The sequence below is a fragment of the Macrotis lagotis genome, chromosome 3 (assembly GCF_037893015.1).
Source record: "Macrotis lagotis isolate mMagLag1 chromosome 3, bilby.v1.9.chrom.fasta, whole genome shotgun sequence".
Taxonomy (NCBI): domain Eukaryota; kingdom Metazoa; phylum Chordata; class Mammalia; order Peramelemorphia; family Peramelidae; genus Macrotis; species Macrotis lagotis.
The window spans coordinates 12,994,231-13,008,461 of NC_133660.1; the positions used below are offsets into that span (position 1 = coordinate 12,994,231).

Sequence of the window (14,231 nt, forward strand, 5' to 3'; positions counted from 1 at the left end):
AGTTATTGCATCTTCACCCTTTAAAACAAAACTAAATTTTTAAGATTGGAATGTGTTAAAAACTAAGTTGGTTTAAGATTTAACTGAAATATATACTATTCCAGGTTTATCTTCATAACCTTTATAAGTGATAACAAATAAACCTTAGGTGAAACTATAAGCAAGTTTGAAAATTTCACCATTTTATGTAAAGTGTTTGTATCTTATTTATTTAATAGGAAATTTGCAACACAGCAAGCTGTTGCGCAATTTAGGACCAGATGTAAGATAAGACTGATAAGCTCTTGCCGTGCGACCCTCGGACCGGCAGGTCGTGCTTCTGGAAAAGACTCAGAGGCCCAGAGGGTTAAAGTGATGTGGCCAAACACAGCCATTAAGTAGTCCCCGACCCTACCTGCAGTCGAGTAAATTTCGTGTATTATCCCAGATTTAGTGTAGCCATGGTTCGTGGTCCCAAGAAACATCTGAAACGTGTAGCAGCTCCAAAGCACTGGATGCTGGATAAGTTAACAGGAGTATTTGCTCCAAGACCATCTACAGGTCCCCCCAAGTTGAGAGAATGTCTCCCCCTCATCATCTTCCTGAGAAACAGGCTCAAGTATGCCCTTACTGGAGATGAAGCAAAGAAGATCTGCATGCAGCGATTCATCAAGATCGATGGCAAGGTCCGCAATGATATCACATATCCTGCGGGTTTTACGGATGTCATTAGCATTGAGAAGACAGGAGAACATTTCCATTTGGTATGTGACACAAAGGGACGCTTTGCTGTTCATCGTATCACAGCTGAGGAGGCTAAATATGAGTTATGCAAAGTGAGAAAAATCTTTGTGGGTACAAAGGGTATTCCCCATCTGGTGACCCATGATGCCCATACTATCCGTTATCCAGATCCCCTCATCAAAGTGAATGATACAGTTCAGATTGATTTAGAAGCTGGCAAAAATCACTGATTTCATCAAGTTTGATACTGGAAAGCTATGTATGGTGACCGGTGGAGCCAACTTGGGTCGAATTGGTGTGATTACAAATAGGGAGAAACATCCTGGCTCTTTTGATGTTGTTCATGTAAAAGATGCCAATGGCAATAGTTTTGCTACTAGGCTTTCAAACGTTTTTGTTATTGGCAAAGGTAATAAGCCTTGGATCTCTCTTCCCAGAGGAAAGGGTGTCCATCTTACAATTGCTGAGGAGAGAGATAAGAGATTGGCAGCTAAGCAGAGCAGTGGCTAAATGATTGTAAATCATGAGAGAATTTGTAGGTTTTCAATCAAAGTAAGATTTTAAATTCAGTTTTTAAAATGATTATCCTACGAATATATAAATTACACCAAAAAAATAAGAATCTTAAACAGCTCATTTTTATAAAGCAAAATTGAACAAGCCATAATGCTTTTCTCTTCTTTCCTTGAATTACAGTACTTTGCGTATGACTGTTGCATAAAATGGCGTGGAAGATGTACCTCTATTGGTTTTGCTTAACTTCTTTGTTACATGGGAAGTCTCATTGTGATTGGAGGATGGGGAGAGGAATATTGCAAAATGGCTGATGTTAAAACAAAAGATATTAATAAAACTTAAAGAAAAAAAAAAGATAGAGTTTATGATGGTGCCAAGCAACCTTGTAAGTTTACAAATAATGAGATTTTACAAGGTCTTTGTACCTTTTCCTGCAGAATAATCAATGATCAATTTTCCCTTTTAAAATATGCTTATGGAAATACATGATAAGTCTTTAACATTATGATAATTGCCTCAAATAACTTAATCAACAATTTCATAATTCTCTTAAGTGATAGTCAAATAGTTTTAGGTGAAACTTCCTCTTACTGGCAAACCTGGAAATTTCTACTTTCTTAACGATATTGTGAATTTGAAACAAAACCAAACCAATTAGTAGTCAAATAGCCTCAATTCAGTTGAATGTATTTCCAAATTTCCTTACACAGAAGATCATTCATTTTATCACTATTGTTACTGATCACATAGAAAACCGTGAATTAAGCCAGCAAGTATGTAGCAATTCCATATAATTAATAAATAATAATAAAAACAGTTTACATTTATAGAGTACTTGTCATATGCCAGATCCTGTGAAAAATACTTTACAATTCTCTGGTCCTCACAGAAGTCCCCCCTTGAAATGCAGGTGTACTCACATAGCTATTAAATTTCCATTACTGTTTTTAATTTTATTTCCTTGCTTTTTTTTTTTTTTGTTGCAAGACAATGGGTTTAAGGGACTTGCCCAAGGCCACACAGCTAGGTAATTATTAAGTGTCTGAGACCTGATTTGAGCTCAGGTCCTCCTGACTTCATGGTGGTTCTCTATCCACTGCACCACCTAGCTACTCCTAACACTATATTTCAATTTGGTTTCTCTGATCTATGTATTTTCCAGCAGTTTCATGCTTTAATTCCAAAGAGCAAATGTATTTCTGCATTGCATTCTACTTTATCACAATTATCCTAATAGAGAAGTACTCTTCCCCCCCCCCCCGACTTTGACAATTTCTTTATTACATAAATATTTTATTTTCTTTCCAATTATATACATTAGTTGTTTCTATCTATCATTTTTTGGTAAGGTTTTGAATTTTACACATTTCCCCTCCCCTCCTTTCCCTCCCCACCAGAAGGCAGTCTGATAATCTTTACATTGTTTCCATGCTATACATTGATCAAAATTGAATGTGTTGAGAGAAAAATCATATCTTTGAGCAAAAATAAAATATCAGGGATAGCAAAATTATGTAGTACACAAGACAACTTTTTTTTTTTTTTAAGATTGAAGGTCTTTGATCTTTGTTTAAACTCCACAGTTGTTTCTCTGGATACGGATAGTATTCTCCATTGCAGTTACCCTAAAATTACCACTGATCGCTGCACTGATGGAATGAGCAAGTCCATTAAGGCTGATCATCGCCCCCATGTTGCTGTTAAGGGTGTACAATGTTCTTGTGGTTCTGAACATTAGAGGAGCACTCAGCATTTTGATTTAGTTCAGGACAGATTTCAATGAAATCAAATCAGGATTTATAATCATTAAAGGTTAACATTTATCCATGGACCATTTACTATTAGCACTTCAAAAAAGAGCACATTTTTATCTGGAAACTCATTAAAAAAGACTCAAGGTAGTAGCATTCCCAGTTTCCTATAATCTTTTTCCCAATTTCCTCCAAGAACTGGATCAGGATAGTGATCAGCCTCATTTATATCTCTCTAGTTTTCCAGCTAAGGATAAGCAGCAGCTTCCCATTCCCATCTCCCAGCATAGGAGTCTAGGAATTTCAAGCTGCATATCACAAAGAATAATCATATAAAATTTCCCCTATCCAAATTTACCAAAACCATTTACTCAGATTATACAACTTTCTTTAAAATATTCATTTCCCCTTTTTTCTGACTCCCTTAAATAGTTCTTGCTTTCTTTGAGACAGCTAATTCTTTACCCTACCCACTCAAAGAAAATAGTTAACTATATCCATCTTGTTTCTTTAACATCCTGATTGGATAGTTCCCTTCCCAGTCACATGCTAGATTATTCCTTACTGCATGCACTGAATTCCTCAGTTCTTAGTTACCTCCCCTCCCTCCTCATTATTCACAAAGGGGTTAGGCAATGGTGGGGGTGGGATGGGTTGGATCCCCTAGGAAATTTCAAATTTTCCTTTTCATTCCTTCTGTTTTCACCCTGTGTAATACTGAAGAACACTGGGGAATGAGTGAAATGGAACATAAATGACCATTAGGCAAATGAGGGGGGGGCAAGGTAGTCACTGTTATATTTGTATTTCCAGACCTTAGTAAATGAATAGCTCATTGTTGCTGTTCAGTTTGACTCTGCATGACCCCATAGACATAGCAAACCAGTAGGCCTTTCTATCCTCCACTCTTTTGAAATCTGTCCAAGTTCATGTTTATTGTTTCCATGACACTATCTTTCCATCTCTTCCTCTACCACTTCTTTTCCTTCTACCATCAATTTTTTCCCAGCATCAGGGCCTTTTCAATAGTTCTGTCTTCTCATTAAATCGCCATAGTATTTAAGCTTTGGCTTCAATATTTGACCCTTCAGTGAATAACTTGAATTAACTTTTTTTTTAACCTTTAAATTTATTTATTTTGAATTTTACAATTTTTCACCTAATCTCACTTCCCTCCCCCCCCCATCTACCACCCCCACAGAAGTCAGTCTGTTAGTCTTTACATTGTTTCCATGGTATACATTGATCCCAGTTGAATGTGATGAGAGAGAAATTATATTTTTTTATAGGGTTTTTTTTGGGTGAGGCAATGGGGTTAAGTGACTTGCCCAAGGCCACACAGCTAGGTAATTATTAAATGTCTGAGGCTGGATTTGAACCCAGGTACTCCTGACTCCACGGCTGGTGCTCTATCCACTGTACCACCTAGCCACCCTGAGAAATATTCTTTTTTTAAAAAGAGTTTTAACAGTTTATTTACGCTTTGATGAAAAATTCAAATCATCTTCACAGATAAACATCCACAGTGTCTTTTAGTCCTTTTTACCAGCACCAACATTTGCCTTTGCAGTGCCCCTCACTTTCTTCATTCTGTTCTTGCGTCCCTTTCGCTGCTTTCTTGATGTCTTTTTCTTCTCGTGAAGATTATGCCTTGCAAATCTGTACTTTGGCTCATTTTTCTTTGCATAGTCAAGGGAATCATAAATCATGCCAAAGCCTGTTGTTTTGCCACCACCAAAATGGGCTCTGAATCCAAAGACAAAAATGACATCTGGAGTTGTCTTATACATCTTGGCCAGTTTTTCTCGAATTTCAGTCTTAGGTACGGTGGCCTTGCCAGGATGAAGGACATCTACAATCACCTGTTTTTGCTGAAGTCTGTTTGTCATGAACTTCCTTGTTCTGATGATTACTGTGTCATTCATGGTAGTGGCCAGCTCCTCGAGCAGCAGGAGAGGGCCCTGAGAAATATTTTTAAGGAAGAAAAATAAAGTATAAGAGATAGCAAAATTACATAATAAGATAATGGTTTTTTTTTTTTTTAATTAAAGGTAAGGGGCTGCTAGGTGGTGTAGTGGATAGAGCACCGGCCTTGGATTCAGGAGTGCCTGGGTTCAAATCCATCCTCAGACACTTAATAATTACCTAGCTGTGTGGCCTTGGGCAAGCCACTTAACCCCATTTGCCTTGCAAAAAAAAACCCTAAAAAAAAATTAAAGGTAACAGTCTTTGGTCTTTGTTCAAACTCCACAATTCTTTCTCTGGATACAGATGATATTCTCCATCGCAGATACCCCCAAATTGTGCCTGATTGTTGCTCTGATGGAATGAGTGAGTCCATGATCATCGCCCCCATGTTGTTGTTAGGGTGTACTTGAATTAACTGTTTAAAGTTATTTGTCCTTTGTTCTTGAAGAGGAGCAATGACATCAGGAGGGTGATGTCTTGACTAGCAAGTGAATTGGATTTAAGTGAAACAGAGTTGTGTAAGGTGACCAGTCCCATTCTCACCTCCAGAATTAGGAGAGTCCAGTGGCAAGACCCAAGTCAAGATGACTGGTGATGGCCCCAATTTCTCGATCTCCTTGCTTTCCAAAGAGCTCTCAAAACTCTTCTCTAAAACCACAATTCAAAAGTGTCGATTCTGTAGTTCTGTTTTTCTTATAGTCCAACTCTCCCAAGTAGGCATTGCTATTGGAAAACCATAGTTTTGATTGGGTGGATATTTGCTGGTAAGATGTTTCTGCGCTTTAGCATGCTGTCTGGGTTTGCCAAAACTTTACTTCCAAGGATTAATTGTTGTTTATTCATTAAAAGTAAATTATTCAGTCTTGTCTTACTCTTCTTGGCCCTGTGAACCTTACTGATCATGGGATTTTCTTGCCAAAGATAGTGGAGTAGTTTTCCATTTCCTTCTCCAGTGGTTAAGACAAACAGAAGTAAAGTGATTTGCCCAGGCCCACACAGCTAATAAGGGTCTGAGGCCTACTTTGAATTCAAGTCTTCCTGACTCCAAGTCTAATACTCTATCCATTGAGCATCTAGCTACTCCTGTATACTACTTTAGCAAGAATTTAATAAACACCTTTGGACTTTGTGACAATGGACTAAGTTGTTAATTTTCTTTTCAAGTTTCTCTTCCATAGCTCTTATTTATTTTCCAATTCTTTCTTCTAGCACTATCATTTATTATATAGTAGCACCTACATAAAAAAAAAATCTTCTTGGAACTCTAATGTTTGTTATGACTAAGCTATGATTTTCTTGCAGACTTTGCTTGTATGTGTTTTGGAATTATTTTCATCTTCTGGGTTTGTGTTTTGGGAATCCCTGGCACTATAATAGAAAATGTTTTGTCTATCCATTCTTCCAGTCTAAGTGGAAGATTGTGATTTTGTGTTAGGGCAGGCTCTGAACATTTGTGTAAACTCTAAGTGATCTTATATGTCCTGGCCTGCTTTACCTGGTTTCCTGCTGCTGGGATTAGGATGATAATGCCTGTTCTGTTTCCAAAACACCTTCTACTAAAATATCTTTGAGATGGTGATTGGGGGATTTTTTTTTCCTAATTCTGTTTGGCCTTCTTGTTCTAGAACTTCAGAGCAATTTTCCTTGATAATTTCTTGTAATATTCTATCAAGAGTCTTTTTAAAAATTTATTGTAATTTTCAGATAGTTCAAATATTATCATATTATTTTTCCTCAATCTGTTCTCAAGATCAGTTGTTTTTCTGATGAGATGTTTCACTCTTTTTATCTTTTCTTTTTGATTTTGTTTTTTATGATTTCTTGATATCTTAGAATATCACTAGCCTTCCATCGCCTAATTCTAGTTTTCAAAGAATTATTTTCTCCCCTAAGTTTTTGATTCTCTAATTCAAGTTGGTTGACTCTTTTCATAATTTTCTTGCTCTTATTTTTTTCTAATTTTCCCTCAATCTCTCTTATTTGATTTTTAAAGTCCTTTTAAAGTTCTTCTAAAAACTCTTTTTGTACTTGGGATCATTTGACATATCTCACCAAAATTGGAGGCTAGGGACCCTAGTCACCTTGTCCCACAAATGATTTTGCTACTTTCAGTCTCTTTGGTGGCTGCACACTACAGCTGTTCTCTTTGCTCTGGAACTAAAACTAAATACTCTGTTCTACCACAAGTGTCCAATGCCAATAGGGTCCCTGAGCTTCTGACTTATGGACTTTGCCACTGTAACTCAGCTGCTCAATAACCTTGGAACTTCCCTTAGGGCTTGGGCCCTTTCCACCCTGCAATGCCCTTCTGCCATGCTGACCCCCTCCTCCCACTGGTGAGTTCTTTTGGGAACCTCCATTTTTGGAGTGAGCCCCTGGATGGCCATATTTTATTCCCCTCTTGGCTATACTTCTGACTTTAAGGACTTTGACATCATCCCCCAGCACCCCAGAGGTGCTCCATATTCCATTCTTCTCTTCCCCCACTAAGGTAGGTGATAGGGAGTCACTGTATTTTTATGACTAGGGGCATGATATGGTCACTCTTGGAAGACCACTTTGACATCTAAATGAAGAATGAAGTGGAGTGGGAAGAGATTTGTGGCATGGACCCTAATCATTGGGCTATTGCAATAGCGTAGGTATGACATGGCAATAGCCTACACCAGGGCATCAGAGGAGAATTGTCATCCAACTCACCTATGGCTCCAAGAAGATATAGCATGTGCAGCAGCCAGACTCAGTAAAACCTTTTCAGCAGAACTCACCAGTGGGAGGAGGGAGTCAACCTAGCAGAAGGGCATTGCAGGGTGAAAAGGCCCCAGACACTGAGAGAATTTCCAAGGACACTGAGCAGCTGAATCATGGTGGTGAAGTCCACAGAGTCAGAAGCTCATCCTGAAAGATAATGAAAAATGGATTACCTAAAAAGTTCTAGCCCCGCCCCCCCAAATTCTTGCTTGGGTAGTAGATGACAATTTCTCTTTTAAAATTTTAAATATTTTATTTTATTTTCCCTATCACATATATCACACATACATTAATTTTTAAAACTTTGAGGACTAAATTCTCTCCTCTTCCCACCCCCATTGAGAAAGCAAGTTATTTGATGTAACATATATAATGATAAATATATATATGATATATAAGTTAAAAATGTGTAGTCATGCAAAACTTTACTATACTAGTCATACAATGAAAGTAAATATAGCACTCCCTCCCAAAAGAAACCTCAAGAAAAATAAAACTTAAAAAAGGATGCTTCAATCTGTATTCAGACATCATTAGTTGTCTTTGGAATGTGTAGTATTCTCTATCATAAGTCATTCAGAGTTGTCTTGAATCACAGAATTGCTGAGAAAAGGCAAGTCAATCCCAGTCAATCAGTCTACAATATTGCTGTTACTTTGTATATGGTATATTTTCCATTGGATCTTCTCATGTTGTCTTTCCAGGTTTTACTGAGAGCATCCCGCTCATCATTTCTTATAGCAGAATAGCATTCTATCATAACCATATAACACAATTTGTTCAATCATTCCCCAACTGATGGATATCCCCTTAATTTCCAGTTTCTTGTCACCACAAAAGAAATATCCTTATACATATAGATCCTGTTTCTTCCATCTCATCTGGAATATAGATCTGGTAGAGTCATGGATGAGTATTTCTAAGTAATTATTATTGTTGCAATATCAATAGGACTTATGATCTATAATTAATGAATTCCTATATATGCAATCCTGTGTTTATAAGTTATTTAATTAAATGATTGCATAAACTTTCACAAAATCATAAAATGATATACCATGAATAGTATATATATAATGATCTCTTTATAGCTTAGTCTCTTTCAGATGGACAGCAAAATGACTTTTCTATGAATAACAAAGTCCTTTGACCTGTTTTGCTTCCTTTTTAATGATTTGACTGCCACAACAAAAAAACTTTATATTTTGAAGTTATTTCTTTTATATTTTTCTGAAGACCATCAACATCAACAGTTGGTTTTTGGGTAGACGGTTTTGTTTTTTATTTTTTGGTGTATGGTTCATGCCTTATTGTTCCTTTAGAACAGAAAGACTTCTCTACACAACTATTTATAGCTTTTCTAAGGTCCCTCAGGCAGAGTCAGTGCCACTGATTGAATTATAGCACAGTAACTTAAATATCCACCTCAGGAATGATAGGGGTCTTAAATAGACAGTCATATTTACTTCAGAAACCTAGAGTTTTCTTAGATTGCCATCCCTAACAGGAAAAGAAATGTTGGGGTGATAGAGCTTAAGTGGTGCTCTGGGTGCTGTGCCGTGCTGATTCTCTATACTTAAGATACTAAACCGGCCTGGTAGGAGCTATTTAATTAAGTAAAAGTTAGTCTAGTCACTTTGTAACCAAGGATTTCAGGGAGCAAATATATAGCAGTATGTGGGAAGTTAATAGGAGCCTCATGGTCACAGCCACACCTCACAACTTTATAACAGGTGGGCTTCCAGATGGTGATTGGTGGACATAATTGTCAAACAGAGTTTAAATTTCAGTAGCTACACAACAGTCATACAAAAATACAGTACAACACCTCATTACCACTGTTCTTCAAAGAAAAAGATCAATTCTGGATTTTCAAAGTTCCTTTGAAGACTGTCAAGGTAAGACCAGAAATGTTCCTAATATTGAACAATAGCATTTCAAAGATAATTTGCATTTCAGTCAAAGAGCAAATTTGAAGTTTAGACATGTTTTAAACTTTGGGGTATTCTTCCCCTAGTATAAAATAACTTATCAAATAAGAGAACATAATGGAAAAATCATGCAAAACTCTTGGAGAATGAATGCTAAATTTATCTAGGTACCTTAAAAAACTCTAGTGTCTTGATTAAGCATAGTTAGAGATGAATTTGTGACGAATCAATAAAGATGACTGGTGCTTCCAGAAATCTGAGAAAATAATCCTTCTCTGTTCAATAGATTGGTATTCTCATGTAGATGAAGCTAGGATAGTAAATAGATTTTCTATCACATCTAGCATCTTTTATGTCATTAGAATTTAAGAGTTCAATAAAGTTGAAAAGCCCTTTTAGTGTTAATAACAAAACGATGAGGTAAATACCTAACTCTATTGATTTTATCAGTATTTGATACAACTAAACTCATAGAGGAATCATGACTAAGATATAATTGGATTTCATGATTTTGGAGGTACAGATAGGATGGGGTGAGGGAATTCAGAATCTTTTCTTTCTTCTGTTCATAGTAATTTTTGTGGGACCTTGTTCTCTACACATCACACCGGAAATGTGCTGCAGGGTAATACAATACAAAGAACATTGTGAGCTCCTTTTGCCTTTTTTGGGGGGGTATTCCCAGTGTCTGGCACACAGAAGGGTTTAATAAAGATTACCTGATCAACTTACTGACAGACTGGAAATGGATATCAGAAAAACTGGGTTCAAATACAACTTCTGTCACTTAACCACATGTGGGACTTCAGGAAAACCATGAATTCCTTTAGCCTATTTCCACATCTTTTAAATCTTAGATTAGATGATCTTTAATCAGCTAACATACATTTACATACATACTGTGTTTCATAATCACATTAGTATCTAGACTTTTCTAGAAATCTGTTTTACAAATTTCAGTGAGGCCAATTTCTCTCTTAGTATAAGCAAACAGATAGGTATTTTGGTTCTAAGTTTGGTGGATATGTCACAATCTTCCCTTGACTTCCTGACCATTTTTCCTGCCATGTTTAAAAAGCAACCAGATTAATATGAAGTTGGTTTTGTGCCCAATGAAAGTACCAAATTCTGATCAGGGTTTATGCTGCTTTATAATTAAAATTGTACTATGCTCTTTTTTTTTTTTTAAAACAGTCTACTGCTGCCAACAAAGAATATGAAGACTATCTTATTTTTCTTCATCTTGGCAACAACAGAGGCCATTCCTGTAAGTATTTTGGCCCCTCCCCAACCCTATCCCTATCAGGAAACTTCATAATAAGGTTCTTTACGTTAAAGGTTTCCTTAAAATATTCAACTCCTTTTATAGGGAAAAATAAAATCTAAACCTTTACAACTGTAAAATATTTAGTGTAGTGTTTGGCATATGTGGATCTCATTATTACCATTCAAGATATTGTAAAATATCTTGAACTACCTTTTTAATAATTGAGGATTCAAAATCATGCAATCTTAGAAGTCAGAAGCTATATCTGAATATGTAGTAATCCACTTTGCACATATTTATTATATCAGGTCTTGGTGACGATCTAATGAACCCCTCATTGCATTTCTCTTTCTGAACAGATGATCTATAAAATGCCCAAAAGACAATATGCTGTTTCTGTCTCCACTAAGTCCTTTGTTATCAAATCTTTGGTCAAATTTACCATTTTGTGTTAGGGCCTCTAGTTCATTTTAATTCTTAGCCTTAAATTGGATCCTTTGTGTATGAACACCTAGGCTATCTTCTGCAAACTGATGTGGATGGACCTAGTAGTGGAATTGCTTGGTCAAAGGGTTTGCCCTTAAGACTCAACATTCATTTTTAAAAATGTTGATTTCTTGATTCTTGTTTTGCCACACCCATTGAAAGGCATGCAATATGCTGTCATTTATAGGTATGGAGTTATTAGAAGTGCTTTCTAAGTTTTCTCAGGAAGTAATATTTATGCCTTTGTGAATTTCCAGAAGTGAGTTGCAATTATTCATTTTGACAAGTCTTGGAAAGTTTTCTGTCACACTTTAGATAAATGACCTGAGAAGAGTCAAATTATCCTTTATTGTTTTCATGTGAACAAAAGAATGTCTTAACATTTTTCATCTGGAAGTCACCAATATCATTATTTGTTTCTTCTTCTTCTGACTTTTACTGGATGACTTTTCACCTGGAATCTCCTATGAAAGTATTTGATCATTTCTGGGAGTTCAAGAAAATATTTCTGTTAGTGTTAAATATCCTCTTTGGGAAGAGGCTCATTTCTTAGTTCAAAGTATTCTATAATTTTTATTTCCCCTTTTCCTCTTTGTGACATCATTCTAGCCTCCAATCTCCTGACACAGGTCAGGATTCTCCTTTCCCTCTAGATCATGTGTGTGTGTGTGTGTGTGTGTGTGTGTGTGTGTGTGTGTGTGTGTGTGTGTGTTTTAAGGAATATTATCAATTTTTCTTGATAATCTAGTGTAAAGAGATGGTTCATAAACCTCTTTCAGCAGGGTGATCAACCAACTTTTTAAGCCAATTGATATTTAATTGTGGCAAAAACATAAATACTGCACATTCTAAGGAGGGAATAATGGTAAACTTCTTTTAGTTGCTCCCCTAAACTTAAACTAGATTCTCTCTTTTCTGCCCTTTGTATTTGTTAGAAGGTCCATCAAAATGATTCATTCCTAATCATTTGTTTGCTACTCTTGTGCCCATCCTTTGCTTTTTACTAGATAATTCAGATTGTAAAATCTGATTAAGATTCTTAACATTTATGGCAAATACAGGAAGTAATAATAGTGACAGCTGTATTTTATTCATCATCTCTTATGAAAGAAAAAAAATTGATTGCTTTAGCGAGTGAGGAGGAAAAACCCAGAGAATCTTGAAGTAGTTGACTCACAGGATTATAGGAATATAGGTTTAGACCAAGGTCCACATTTTATAGATGAAAAAACTGAAGTAAGGTGAAGTGTCCCACAGGGACATATGAGGGGAAAAGACATTTGAGCTATTTTCAGATATCTGAATATTTGAATACAGGTCCTGGGATTCCAAAGCACTCTAAGATATTTTGAATCATATCTTATTCTATCCCTGGCTACACCTTTGTGAGTCAGTATGCTTTGCTCCTATGGTGTATCATGAGGCTCAGTTGGTAACCAATGTCTTCTTCATGCTTTTATGAAACATTAAACATTTTTTTTTAATTTAAGGCAATGGGGTTAAGTGACTTGCCCAAGGTCACACAGCCAGGCAATTATTAAATGTCTGAGACCAGATTTGAACTCAGTTACTCCTGATTCCAGGACCAGTGCTCTATCCAATGTGCCACCTAGCTGCCCTTATGAAACATTTTGTACCTCTTAACCATCATGTCCCAATGAAAACACTTTTGTAACCTGTAGTGTTTTTGGGGGGAGGGACTTTGTTTCTTGTGGATGATCTAAATTTGATTGATATGCCTTAAGGCAGTGAAATGAGGACCACTATGTGGACTGGCAATCCCTGCCAAAATATTATGTAGGTTCATTTTAGAAGAATATGATCCATGAAACTGGTAAATCTTTCTCTTACTGTGTTGGTCTGCTCATCTGAAAACAATCAAAGTATCCTTGGGGGCCTCAGGGTGTACTCAGAATCTCGCCTAGATTCTATTCAACCAAAGCAATGGAATGAAGAATTCTAAACTAAATAGTGGCATTAAAAAGGAAGGTGGCTTGGTAGATAGAACACTAGGTTTGGTGTCAGGAAAATCCAAGTTCAAATTTGACCTCAGACACTTACTAAGGGATCTTGGGCAAATCACTTCATCAGTATTTGTCTTAATTTCCTCAATTGTAAAATGTGGATTAATAATAGCATCTAACAGCCAGGGATCAAATGAAATAAGATTGTAAAGAATTTAGCACAATGACTGAATGTAAGTATTATATAAATCCCAACTACTATTATTCTTATCCCTAAGACTGGAGAAGATTCTAAAGATGAAGAGAATAGCAAAGGGGAGCAGTGACATTGGAGAATACAGATAATAATAAAAAAGATTTTTTTCCTCAACTACCCATTCACTCTTCTCCACCCTGGACTATCATCAGGAAAAGACAAGGGTATGCTCTACAGAAAATAGTGTCAAAAATAGAAACAGGGACCACTAATCCTTACATAAGGATCCATTCAAAAATGTATGTTTTGCTGCATTTTTACTTATTTTGTTAAATATTTCTCAATTATATTTGAATCCAGTTTTAGCAGCACTCTGGAGAATTAGGAACCACATGGTCAAAGACCACAAATTTATCACCTCTACTTTAGAGAGTAGCTTTAGAAGAGATGGTGGTTGCATTTTTGAAGGAAGACACCATAGGGCTTCTCCTTTCTGTAGGCTTCTGCATGTCTAGGCACTATGTGGGTTTGAAAATAGAAGATCATAATGAGAAGACAATGGATGATAACATGCAGAAGACTAGGAGGGAGAGTCTTGTGAAAAATAGGGAGGAAACTTGGGTATTGAATGTCACTTTACCCAAGAATATCAGAGGAAGACAATACAACAAAGGCAAA

The 14,231-nt window shown here is 36.4% G+C and overlaps 2 pseudogenes; one reads left to right on the top strand and one right to left on the bottom strand.

Annotated features, from left to right (window-relative positions):
- Positions 1 to 440: 440 nt before the first annotated feature.
- LOC141515968 (small ribosomal subunit protein eS4-like) lies at positions 441 to 1,288 on the top strand (annotated as a pseudogene).
- A 3,234-nt stretch (positions 1,289 to 4,522) lies between these two features.
- On the bottom strand, positions 4,523 to 4,915 carry LOC141515969 (small ribosomal subunit protein eS24 pseudogene; annotated as a pseudogene).
- Between the last annotated feature and the right edge of the window lie 9,316 nt (positions 4,916 to 14,231).